This window comes from Pogoniulus pusillus, chromosome 7 (genome assembly GCF_015220805.1).
Source record: "Pogoniulus pusillus isolate bPogPus1 chromosome 7, bPogPus1.pri, whole genome shotgun sequence".
NCBI classification, from domain to species: Eukaryota; Metazoa; Chordata; class Aves; order Piciformes; family Lybiidae; genus Pogoniulus; species Pogoniulus pusillus.
Window position 1 is genome coordinate 13,061,210 of NC_087270.1, and position 13,171 is coordinate 13,074,380.

At 46.1% G+C, this 13,171-nt stretch overlaps 1 long non-coding RNA gene across 1 annotated transcript; it reads right to left on the reverse strand.

Annotated features, from left to right (window-relative positions):
- Positions 1-641: 641 nt before the first annotated feature.
- On the reverse strand, positions 642-4,978 carry LOC135177117 (uncharacterized). The gene is made up of 2 exons (XR_010302920.1): positions 4,239-4,978; positions 642-1,169 (listed from the first exon to the last, which is right to left on the reverse strand). It is a non-coding gene; the product is annotated as an uncharacterized LOC135177117 (long non-coding RNA).
- Positions 4,979-13,171: the final 8,193 nt, after the last annotated feature.

Below are 13,171 nucleotides of genomic sequence, written 5' to 3' on the forward strand. Positions count from 1 at the left end.
TTTCTTTGGCATACATAAAGCTTTAGCCAGATGCATTCTTTTTTACAATTATACAAGGAGCCTATTTTGACTTCAGAAACATTTCCCACGGAGAATAATTGCATCTAGAATGTATTAATTTCTGCACCACTTCATGCTTCTGTTTTGCAGAGCAGACAATGGATGCAGTTTCCCTGTTTTGCACCTTAAGCACTCATCTGTAATTAAGTGAAGTGAGTGCCAAAGGTTAAGTGGTGTGATTTTAAATCCATTTTGCAGATGTGTGAAGGACTAAAAGATGCCAGGCAGTGAAAAGATCCAGAGAAAACTTCCTTTGAGGACATCTTGGACCACAGATTTGTTCCTTAAAGGTCATCTCTCTCAAAAAAACCCCAAACAACCCATATATATATGTATATGTAGTATTTAGTCTTGAAACATCAACAAAAAAGATCTCTGTATATTTCAATGTATATACTTTAATATTGTAAAGATCTGCCTGGTCTCAAAGTTACACTTCATTTAAGCTATAATTTAAAGAAGCATTCAGGGAAGTAGCCAGGGTCAATTTGTAGAAGAAAACTCATTAACAATGTGATAGGCATATGAATACAGTCAGGCTAGAAAAGCACACACAGAAAGGCAGTAGGTTCACTGAAGGCTTGTCTTTAAACTGTCTTTTACAGACTTCTTTTATTAGTGTTATAATGACAGCTAAAATTTCTATACCCATGTTGCTGGTAGTCAGAGGAGTTTGCCTAACAGACTAATATGTGCCTGCATATTTTACTACAATAATTTTAGATAAAACATGTGAATTTTCACCTTACACAAAAAAAAGCTCCTAACATTTGTCTCAGGTCCTACAACTCCTCTCAAGTTCTCCACAGTAATGCCACTCCACACAGTACATAGAAGCTTTTTGATGTGTCTGACTTACAAAATAGTTCAAGTACTCATACATTAATTTTTGTGTTAATTGTTCCAAGAAACAGCAACAAGAGGTAGGAATTAAATGTCGTGATTTACCCTTTCACCACTTTTAAGTTCTCTTTGAGGCTAGTCAAAGGTATTTGATACTCATCTGCTTAATCCTGCAAATACTATCTGCAGCAGCTATCTTTCTGAGTTCCTTTGCCATCCATCCCCTGCTGATGAAAAGATCCACTACATAACAAGCAAGGTGAGATCTGCAGAGAGAAAAAAAATAGCATTGTAACTAGAATAAATGGTGGCAGGGGGAAACGATTTTGCAGAAGAGTCATTCTTCAGGACTTGCTGAAGGAAAGAAGCAACTCCAGGCTCAGATCTATTCAGCCTCTGACACTCGGATGGCATAAGAGTAGCAACTTTGGTTTATACCTCAGCTACCCGCTCATGAAAAGCAAAATATATATGGGTGTAGGAAAAGATTTAAAGATGTTTTGGCATCAAAATAGGATGTTATTAGACTGTTTACCTGCTCCTCAGTAAGGCTTCATTTTTAACAGAGCTTTGAAAGCATAAAACACAGCTTGGTGAAACTACCAAAGCACCAAACACAGTATCCATGCACTAGGATACAAAGGAAAAGGAAAAAAACATCTTATTACATAGTTGCTGAAATGAAAATTCTAGTTGAGTATTCTAAGACAGTAGCTGAGCCAAATGCAAATTGCATCCTGGGCTGCATCAAGAGAAGTGTGGCCAGCAGGTCAAGAGAGGCAATTCTGCCACTATGCTCTGATGAGACCTCACCTGGAATACCGTATCCAGCTCTGGGGCCATCAAAACCAGAAGGGCATGGATATGGTGAACAGGGTGCAGAGGTGGGGGGGGTTAAAATGATCAGCGGGCTGGAGCACCTCTCCTGTGATGACAGGCTGAGAGAGCTGGAATTATAGTCAGCCCAGCCCTAACCCCTGACATCTCCCTAGACTGTCTCCGAGCTACTCCAGACACTGCCACTAGCAAAGCCCGCACTCCCCTGAAATAGATTTTACTTTTGATGCTGACAGTGACATTGTTCTATTGGAAAAACCATAGCCAAAAAAGAGAAGAAGAGAGGGAAAAGTCAAAAGCTCTCTAAAAAGTTCAAGATGCCTGATTTTGTAAGTTTTCAGATGTCAGCCTGAAAATGTTTAGACAAATGGCAGCAGAGTTGGTTGGTTCTGGGTTCTGCTATCAGAATTTCTATGTCTCTTAAACCAATGAGTTGTCGGGTTGGGACCTTTGAGTTACAGTCGAGTTAGGACTCTGAGACACAACTCAAACCTCAACTGGACAGCAGAGACCAGCCTTGCATGTTTTGCTACAGACCCAGCTGAACAAGAAACTAGGCTACCTGAACAAACTCAGAAGACAGAAGTATGATGAAAAATTGAGTGGGTCTCTGTAAATGGTGGTTTGCAGCCACATCTAATGTAGGCAAGAGAATGGGAAGGTTGAATATTTGGGAAAGTTTCTGATTAGAGGTTAGATGATCACACTTGTCCTTTCTGGCTTTAATCTTTGACTCTATGAATAAACAATGAGAGCATTTAGACTGCAGAAGGAAACGGAGAAGTCTTACCAGCAGGTGCTCAGCTGGGTTAGCAATAATATTCACTGCTGGATAGCCTTGCTGGTTGGGGTTCACAGTTAATTGGATGGTGCTGAGAACACAAGGACAGACAAGAAATGATCACATTTCCCTTGAAAGCCATCACCCATTGCAACTGGGGCACCAGGCAACTTTTAGCAGAGCTGGCAGCCAGGGCTTTTAGTTGATAGATTCTGAGTTGCAGGATATAGGTGAATGCTTTTTTAGGGGGTGGCTGCGGGAAAAATGTGATTAGTACTTCTGGGAAATCTGGGAGAAATATGTTTCCTCTGTTGGTGCCTACTGTGTTTGTGGTTGCAGGATATGCACCCATTTATTACAATGCACTTAAAGGATGAACAAACTGTATGGCTATATATATAATCACTGGGCAAAAACCATTGCACTGGAGATGACTTTTAGCATCTATCACAGAATCACAGAACGGTAGAGGTTGAAAGGAATCTCAGGAGATCATCTAGTTCAACCTTTCTGCCAGACCAGGGTCACCTAGAGTAGGTTGCACATCAACATGTCCAGGCAGGTTATGAAAGTCTCCAGAGAAGCAGTCCGTTTCAGTGCTCCGTTGTTGGGAAACACGTTCGGTGCAGCGCTATGGGAAGATGACTTTGTTCACCAATATGGTTAGATGGTCAAATCCCCTTTATTTCCGTGATACAGTGACTTAAATGCATTCTAGCAAGAGGAGTGCTCAGCTTAAGATTGGTTACAGTCAGAGGGTCCAGAGTTACCTGTAAGGCATCAATAGGTCAGCATACCATAACAATCTGAGGGTCAGCCTCTGGGGCTGGCTAAACTCTGCCCACCTGCAGCTGCACTCCACCCCCTGCAGCTGCATGTGGGGGGAAGCTACCCTGTGCCTGCTATCTAAACTCCCAAGATGGATTCAAGGACATTCCCAGCATGGGTTGCTCATGTTTATAATTCTTGTGTGCTGTGCTAACAAGAATTTCTCCAACACTCACTCATCCTCAACATAAAGAAGTTTCTCCTCATGTTTATGTGGAACTTTCTATGTTCAAGTTCATGCCTGTTGTCTCTTGTCCTGTCACTGGGCACCACTAAAAAAGACCGGTTCTACCCTCCTGACACTCACCCTTTAATTACTCAATAAGCATTGAGAGGATCCACCCCTCTGTCTTCTCTTACCCAGGCTGAAAATCTCAAAGTCACTCAGTCTTTCTTCATAAGACCCTTTGCTGCACCCACTCAAGCAGTTCCCTGTCCTTTTGGAACTGGGGAGCTCAGAACCAGGTGCAACACTCTAGATGTGGCCTGACCAGGGGAGAGTTAGAGGGGGGGGAAAACCTCCCTTGACCTGCTTGCTACACTCTTCTTGATGCACCTTAGGATGCCATTGGCCTTTTTACAGGATGTCAGGGGTTGGAAGGGACTCAGAGATCATCGAGCCCAACTCCCCTGCCAGAGCAGGACCATACAGACTGGCTCAGCTCACAGAGGAACAGATCCAGACAGGCCTTGAAAGGCTCCAGAGAATGAGACTCCACAACCTCTCTGGGCAGCCCCTGCCATCCTGCCGCTGCCCTCCACCTTCCCCCGGGCAGCCCCTGTCGCCCTGCCCCCACTCTCCACCTTCCCCCAGGCAGTCTCTGTTGCTTTCCTCCTCCTCCTCTCCACTCTACATTACCAGCTCCTGCTCCGTTACCAGTTCCCTTACCAGCTGCTGCTCCTGGTCCGTTACCAGCTCCAGTTCATGCTCCTGCTCCATGTTCACATCCATTGCAGAACCTAGAGTAAAACTTGTGAAGATCCTGGTCCATTACCAGCTCCAGTTCATGCTCCTGCTCCATGTTCACATCCATTGCAGAACCTAGAGTAAAACTTGTGAAGATCCTGGTTCGTTACCAGCTCCAGTTCATGCTCCTGCTCCATGTTCACATCCATTGCAGAACCTAGAGTAAAACTTGTGAAGATCCTGGTCTGTTACCAGCTCCAGTTCGTGCTCCTGCTCCATCTTTGCCTCCACCGCAGAACCCAGAGCAAAACCTTCGAGGATCCAAGCTCCTAGAGCAAACTCAGCCTCAGTAACAACACAGACTTAGCACCCGTGAGCTAAGGTGGATGTTGCAGTGGGTCAGCAGCCTAGCCCTAAGATGGCCCTAGCTAGCCGGGGGGCCAGCCAGGCCCCCCGGCCTTTGAAACCCTCCACCAGGCACCCGGTGCTCGCCCGTGCGCACTCACCTGGGATGCCAGGCAGAGGATCCCTTGGCCCACAATGGGCCCAGCTTGGGGCTGGGCTCCTCCTGCACTGCTTATAAAGGGCACTGAGCAGGGAGGGCAAATTGGCCACAGCTGGGGTGGGAGGAGACTTCAATTGACCTCCCCTTTTTAAGCTGCCCCAGGAGAGGCAGAAGCCTTTGGCTGATCCCCTTTGCAGTGGTAGGTTGGCTGTGTGCTTTGTGGGGTGGTGTTTGGGCTGTGTGCTTTGTGGGGTGGTGTTTTGGCTGTGTGCTTTGTGGGGTGGTGTTTTGGCTGTCTCCTTTGTCCATAAAAGGCACATTGCTGGCTCACAGTCCACTAGGACTCCCAGGTCTTTTTCCCACAGAGCTGTTTTCCAGCAGGTCAGCCTCTCACCCATACTGGTGCAGGAAGTTAGTCCTCCCAGATGCTTCCCCTTGTTGTGAACACAGAAATGTGAACACACTCAAGCATTCCCTTATTTTCACGGTGATCTCCATTCCTCTTGATGATGAACTACAAAAATTCCATTTATACAAAGCTGCAGTCCCCTTACAGGTCCAGTCCTTGCACAACAATGCTGAAAGAAGTGTGCAATGAGAGACAAGTTCTGTCTTTCAATAAAGGTGTCTCCATTTGCATGTACTTTTTAAAGTACCATGCAGTATGTCCTTAAGCAGATAATACTGTTAGAGGATTTCCTGATGTAGTTTCTTGTGCAGGACTGATATTTTAAAGGGAAAATAAAGTCATCAAACACCATATTGACACAATAACAACTTCTCTTTGGTTTATATTACTATTGCTGCCCTTCACCACTCAGTAATGATTATAACTAATGTTGTCATTAAAAAGTACATCAAAGAAAAGAAAAAACATAGTTTGATCAGAAAACTGGGAAATATAGGAAGTAGAGGTGGGAATATGGCTGACAGTAATTATTTGTCTATTGCTATTTCAACTTTGAGTTCAGGCACTCAATAAAACAGCTCCAAATACTGAAGTTCATCTCTATGTTGAAGAGCACATCTACATTCAGAACACACCTCAGGTATGCCTCCAGCTTTTCCCTCCTTATCATAGAATGGTTTAGGTTGGAAGGGACCTCAAAGGTCATCCAGTTCCTATCCCCCGCCATAGGCAGGGACACCTCCCACTAGAACAGGTAACTCATGGCCTCATCCAACCAGGCTTTGAACACCTCCAGGGAGGAAGCCTCTACAACCTCACTGGGCAACCTGTGCCAGTGTCTCACCACCCTCACCGGAAAGAACTTCTTAACATTTAGTTTGAATCTCCCCTCTGCCAGTTCAAACCCATTACCCCTCATCCTGCCATTACAAGACCTTGTAAATAGTCCCTCCCCAGGCTTCCTGTAGGCCCCCTTCAGATACTGGAAGGCCACTACAGGGCCTCCTTCTCTTCTCCAGGCTGAAGAGCCCTAGCTCTTGTAGCCTGTCTTCGTAGCAGAGGTGCTCCAGCCCTCTGATCATCTTTGTGGTCCTCCTGTAGAATCACTCCAGCACTTCAATGTCCTTCTTGTGTTGGGGGCTCCAGAACTGTTCACAGTACTCCAGGTAGGGTCTGACGAGAGCATAATAAAGGAGGAGACTCCCCTCCCTTGCCCTGCTGGCCACACTTCTCTTGATGCAGCCCAGGGCACTGTTGCTGTCTGGGCTGCACATGCACACTGCTGGCTCATGTTGAGCTTTTCATCAACCCAGACCCCCAGGTCCTTTTCCTCAGGGCTGCTCTCCAGCCATTCACCACCCAGCCTGGAGTTGTGCTTGGGATTGCACTGACCCAGGTGCAGGACCTTACACTTGGCCTTGTTGAATGTCATGAGGTTGGCCTGGGCCCACCTCTCCAGTCTGTCCAGGTGGATGGATACCTGCCCTCTAGCAAGATGACTGTGCCACACAGCTTGGTGCCATCTGCAAACTTGCTGAGGGTGCACTCAATTCCTCTGTCCATATCACTGACAAAGATGTTTAACAGAACTGGCTCCAGCACTGACCCCTGAGGGACACCACTTGTCACTCATCTGCAGGTGGACATTGTGCCATTGATCACCACTCTCTGTGTGTGACCATCCAGCCAATTCCTTATCCAGCAGTGCTTCACTCATCAAGTTCATGTTTTTCCAGTTTGGTGACCAGGATGTTGTGTGGGACAGAGTCAAATACCTTACTCAGGGCCAGGTGGACGATGTCAGTTGCCCTTCCCTTACCCACTGTTGCTGTGACTTCATCATAAAAAGACACTAAATTCATCAGGCATGATTTGCCCTTGGTGAAGCCATTGCTGGTTACCACCAATCACCTCTGCTTTCCTTTCCATTTGCCTTAGCAGAACCTTCAGGAGGATCTGCTCCATGATCTTGCCAGGCACAGAGGTGACACTGACTGGTCTGTAGTTCTTGGGATCATCCTTTTTTCCCTTCTTGACAATGGGCATTATATTAGCACTGTTCCAGTCAGCAGGAACTTCACCAGTCTGCCAAGACCTTTCAAATATGATGGACAGTGGTTTAGCAACTTCATCCACCAGTTCCCTCAGGACCCGGGGGTGGACCTCATGAGGCACCATGGACTTGTGCATGTTCGGATTCCTTAGGTGCTCATGAACATGACCTTCAATTATAGTGGGCAGATCTTTCTCCCAGTCCTTACTTTTGCCCTCTGGGACTTGGACATTGTGGCTGGAGCCCCTGTCATTGAAGACTGAGGCCAAGAAGTCATTGAGCACTGTCAGGGTACGGAGGCTGGCGAGAGGCGAGATGGGGGTACTGACGACTGGAGACAGCAGCTTCCAGGCATCTGTGCATCAGTACCATTTATTAAGGCAACACAGCGGTTTATATAGCCCCCAGAGGAGGTGTGCACAACCAGCCTGGGGCTGGCAGAAGTGGACAGTACGGATTGGCCCCAAGTTATGTGTAAGGCAGAGATAGGTTACCTGTGGTAAACAACCTGTGGCTCCCTACCCCAGGGGGCTGGCCAGGGTCAGCCCCCTGGGGCTGTGTCCGCCCCAGGGGCCAGCACATTCCACCCCCTGACAGCTGTGCGTGGGTTGCTCACTGTTCTCAGCCCAGGCCCCTGGGAGCCTGTGAGGCTCCAAGGACACTTCCCATCACAGGGCCTGATGTTTACATTCCATACCTCATTGCAGGAGAAAGCTTCCCACAGAGCACCTCAGCATTATCCACATCCTTTGTCATCAGCTCTCCATTTCCCTTCTGGAAGGGTCTCACATACTCCCTAGTCCTCCTTTTCTCACTAATACACCTGAAGAAGTTCTTCTTGTTCCCCTTAATGTCCCTAGCCAGGTTCAACTCCAGCTGTCCTTTTAGCTTTCCTACCTGAGCTCTGGTTGCATGAACAATTTCTTTGTATTGGTCCCAGGTTACCTGTCCTTGCTTTCACTACCTGTAGGCTTTCTTCTTGCATCTAAGTGTGTCCGGAAGCTCTTTATTCATGCATGCAGGCCTACTGGCATTCTTACCTGCCTTCCTCTTCTTTAGGATGCATTGCTTCTGAGCCTTGAACATTGACCAGCTTTCCTGGGCCCCCTTTCCTTCCAGAGTTTTTTCCCATGGCACCCTGCCAAGGAGGTTCCTGAAGAGGTTGAAATCTGCTCTTCTGAAGCCCAGAGCAGTGAGTTTGCTATGCACCCTCCTTGATGCCTTGAGGATCTTAAACGCTACCATTTCATGGTCACTGCAGCCAGGCTACCCTTCACTCACCAGCCCCTCCTTGTTGGTAAGGACTAGGTCTAGCATAGCACCTTTTCTTGTGGGCTCCTCTACCACTTGGAGGAGGAAGTTATCACCAATGCATTCCAGGAATCTCTTAGATGGCTGGCTGTGCTAGTTTGAGGCAAACTGGAATATTTTAGTGAGAAGAATTAGTTTATAGGCTGTGAAAAGGAAATAATGCTGATGTCTACTTCACTCATAGGCTTGCTGAGATGTATAAAAACAAGAACATAAGTATAGCTAAGACAGTGGGTCTCTCACAGCTGGTGTCTGTGCTTTCTCCCTCTCTTCTTCTGTGTAACTAATCCTTCTGCTTTCTGACCCCCCTGGCCAACCCTCCAAACTCACTTTGCACATAAGGCAAAGTCTGGGATATGGTAGAAGGATGAAAAAAAGTGGAAGGGTGTTTGGGAGCCCCTCTTGGGGACTCTGATTTCTGGGAGGGCTGTTGTGTTTCTGTATTGCCTTTAGCTTGTATATCTCTCTATATATTGTAACTATCTGCTTGTACATTGTGCTAAGCTGTAAATATAAAGCTTCATTTCCTGAACTTCCAGCCATCTGAGTCTAGTCTGGGTGATTCAATAAGGGGGGGGGGGGGGGGGGGGGGGGGGGGGGGGGGGCAGGTAATTCCCAAACCCTCACAGTCGTGGTCTGCTGTGTTGTTCTTCCAACAGATGTCAGAGTGGTTGAAGTACCCCATGAGGACCAAAGCTTGTGATCATGAAGCCTCTCCTATTTGTTCATAAAGGGCCACAGCTGCTTCACCTTCCTGATCAAGAGGTCTGTAGCTGACTCCTACTATGATGTCACCTTCCCCTGCCTTCCCTTTACCCATAAGCTCTCAAGTTTTTGTATTGCACACAGGTGGATCAGTATCAGATATATGTCTGATACAGGGCCAGCACAGGATAAGTAAGGTGATTCTCCCCCTCTAGTCTGGTCTCATCAGACCCTACCTAGAGTACTGCATCCACTTCCGATGCACCCAATACAGCATGGAAAGTAAACCATTGGAGGAGGTGCAGAGAGGGTCACAAAGATGATCAGAGAGCTGGAGCATCTCTCCTACAAGGACAGTCAGCAAGTTGAGGCTGCTCAGCCTGGAGAAGTGAAGGCTCCAGGCAGACCTTAGAGCAGCCTTCCAGTACCTGAAGGGGACTACAGGAGAGCTGGGGAGGGACTTTTAACAAGGGCTTGTAGTGACAGGACAAGAGAGAATTAATTGAAGCTGGAAGAGGATAAATTTAGATTGGATATTAGAAGGAAATTACTTACAGTACAGTGGTGAGACACTGGAACAGATTACCCAGGAAGGTTGTGGATGCCTCCTCCCTGGAGGTGTTCAAGGCCAGGTTGGACAGGACTTTGAGCAGCCTGGTCTAATGGAAAGTGTCCCTTCCAACCCAAACCATTCTGTGATTCTGAGATTCCATGGCTGGGCATAGCATACCCACCTTAATGCAAACACTGTTTCACTTTTATCCTGTTGACATGTTGAAGTCAGACAGTCCTAACTTGTTTCTTTGCCTTGAATAATTAACAGCTGTGGTGCAATTTCCAAAAGCACCTCTCAAAACAGACCTCTATTTCCATGATGGTGCAATTACTACCCATTAATGAAGAACCTATAGGAAAACTATATAAAATATTTACATCTGAATTAAAACTAGAAGAGCAGGCTAAGTATATATTTAGGCTTCTGCTTCAATAATTTATTATAATTGCAGTACTGTAACAGAGGAGCTGCTCCTACAAGCATAGCTGTAAAATTACTGCTAGAAAGTAGCAAGACTTTATGCAATGCATACATTTCTAAAGTACAAATGAAGGAAAATATAAATGTTATTTATAGTTCCATATGCCCTGGCTCTTAGAGTGTGTCACTGCAAGTCGCCATGGAAATCAAATGGTTCAAGTGAAAGATGGCAACTATGTTTTCTTTCAGAGAAATCTCAGAAAATAAAAAGTCATGGAATGCATTGTGCTGGAATAGACCTTTAAAGGTCATCTAGTCCAACCTCCCTGTAGTAGGCATCCTCAACTAGATCAGGTTGCTCAGTATCCCATCAAGCTTTATCTTCAATGTCTCCAGGGATGGGGCCTCAATCACCTCCCTGGCAACCTGTTCCAGTGTTCCACACAGTAAAGAATTTCTTGCTAATGTCCAATCTAAATCTACTTTGCTCTAGTTTAAAACTATTGTCTCTTGTTCTAGTGCTACATGCCCTTGTAAGCAGTCCCTCCCCAGCAATCCCTTTAGGTACCAGAAGGCAGATATAACATCTCCCTAGAACCTTTTCCTCTCCAGGCTGAAAATCCCAAACTCTCAGCCTGTCAGTATCTTTTATCTCATGATTTTGGGTGAGGTCTCTGATGACAGATCCTTTGGGAGTTGGGTGAAGCCCAGGCAAAGGTGTGATGACATCACTGCAAGCTCTAGTCCAGTGGCAGGAACATCACTTGCAGCTCTGCAGCTATGACACCCTCACAAAATATTCCTGCTGTCTCCGTGCTGCACCTGGCACATATCTGAACCCTGGAGTGCAGAAGGAGCCTTGCAGGAGACCTGTGACTGCCTGCCTCCAGCACTGGGAAATTGTCACTGGAGGAAGGGAGATCATCCAGAAAGCAGAAGAGCAAGAAGAAATGGAAGGATCAGAGAACAGAGGAAGAGTGAAAGAAGAGTCAGTAAAACAAAAACAGATAGAAGAAAACAGAGCTAAGCCTTTCTATTTAGCATAAAAGAACAAGAGAAAACCTGAATCACCTTTGTCTTCTGTCCAGCAGAAAATCAGGTGGAAATGCTGGGATGGCACTAACTTCCTGGACAAGCAGTACAAGAAAGGCCACAGGGCTCTGGACAGTTCTCTGGATTTTTATCTCTCATAATGAATGCACACCAGTTGTCCTCTGGTTACTACATACTCATAGTTACCAGAGTAACTGGTAGTACTGTAGTGGATGGTACAGTAGTGGAGTTTTAAACACAAACTGCATCCAAATCACACAGATGTGGCAAAACTGGACCCTGACATATTGCTTACATGATGTTGCCTCGAAGCTGCACACAGAATCACAGAGTAGGAAGGAACTTCTGAAGATCATCTAGTCCAACCCACTGCTAGAGCAGGACTACCTAGAGTAAATCACACAGGAACACATCCTGGTGGGTTTGGAATGCCTCCAAAGATGGAGACTCCACAACCTCTCTGGGCAGCTCAGTCCAGGGCTCTGCCACTCTCAAAATAAAGAATTTTTTCATTATGTTTACATGGAACTTCTTGTGTTCTGGCTTGTGTCCATTGCCCTTGTCCTGTCACTGGACACCACTGAGAAGAGTGGTGTTCTATCCTCCTGACATTCACCTATGACAGGGATAAAACACATTACTCAAGGAACAGAAAAGGGCTGTATTTAGGCTGTATCCCATGTACAACACAGCAAAATTCACACTGAGGCAACATAATCACTGTTGGGGAGACAGATCAAGCAGCTGACAAGAGCTACCATCAGATGTCAGCACCAATGATCTCAGTGTTCAGTGCCTGAGACAGGCTTCTCTTCATCCAGACCACGGGATGTGATTAATGAAATGGAAAGGGATGTTCTCAAACTCTTGTTATGGCTATGCAAGAGAGATCAGAATTTATTCCAAACTTTTTAACACTTCCAGGGATAGTGACTCCACCACCTCCCTGGACACTCTGTTCCAGTGCCTGACCACTCTTTCATTTTTTCCTAATATCCACTCTAAACCTCCTGTCTTGGTTCTTATTTAAATTTCCAGAGACTCAGATAAATTTGATAGAACCAATAACAATTTGTAGAGTGCCCTTCCCTCTTCCCCCTCCTTTCCCAAAAGAAAGGGATTAGAAATAGAGAGAGAGAGAGAGAGAGAGAGAGAGAGGAAGGTAAGCACACCCAAATAAATCAATCTCACTCGATTTGGAAGCTAAAAAGAAAAGTTTAACAATAACTTAAAAAGGTATCTGAGGCAGGGAAGTTACAAAGGTTAGGGAATGGGAAATAGCAAATACAAAATGCTATAAATACAACCCAATTGTGATGGCTTGCTCTGCCTCGTGAGTGATGGCCACATGATGTTAACAAAGAGAACTCAGGAACAGATGGTAATGGTGGTAATCACGGAGGCAGAGGGTGCAGAGAGAGGTGCAGAGAGTGATGCAGAGAGAGGTGCAGAGAGTGATGCAGAGGGAGATGCAGAGAGAGGTGCAGAGAGTGATGCAGAGGGAGATGCAGAGAGAGAGAGAAACAGGAAGTCCCCCTGCTTTTATGGGACAGGAAGGGGGGAGTGGGCTAACCATCACTTGGTAGTGTACACATCCACCCCTGGGGAGTGGTCAAGACCACCTAGGGTCAGGTTCAGGGTTACTCCCCCTGGAGGGTTAACCCTATACACCTCCCCCGGTGCAACATGAGACCATTTACTCTCTTCCTATTGCTTTCTATTAGGGAGAAGAGCTCAAAGTCCACCTCACTACACCCACCTTTCTATAAACCATGGTAATTTATTTCCCCTAGTAGGTTGTTCCAAAGCAGGAATTTATGTTAAGTGCACACATTTTGAAGTTTAACATTTGGAAAGCCTAAACTACACATATTTGCACAAATAAGTTCCACAGCCCCAAGGG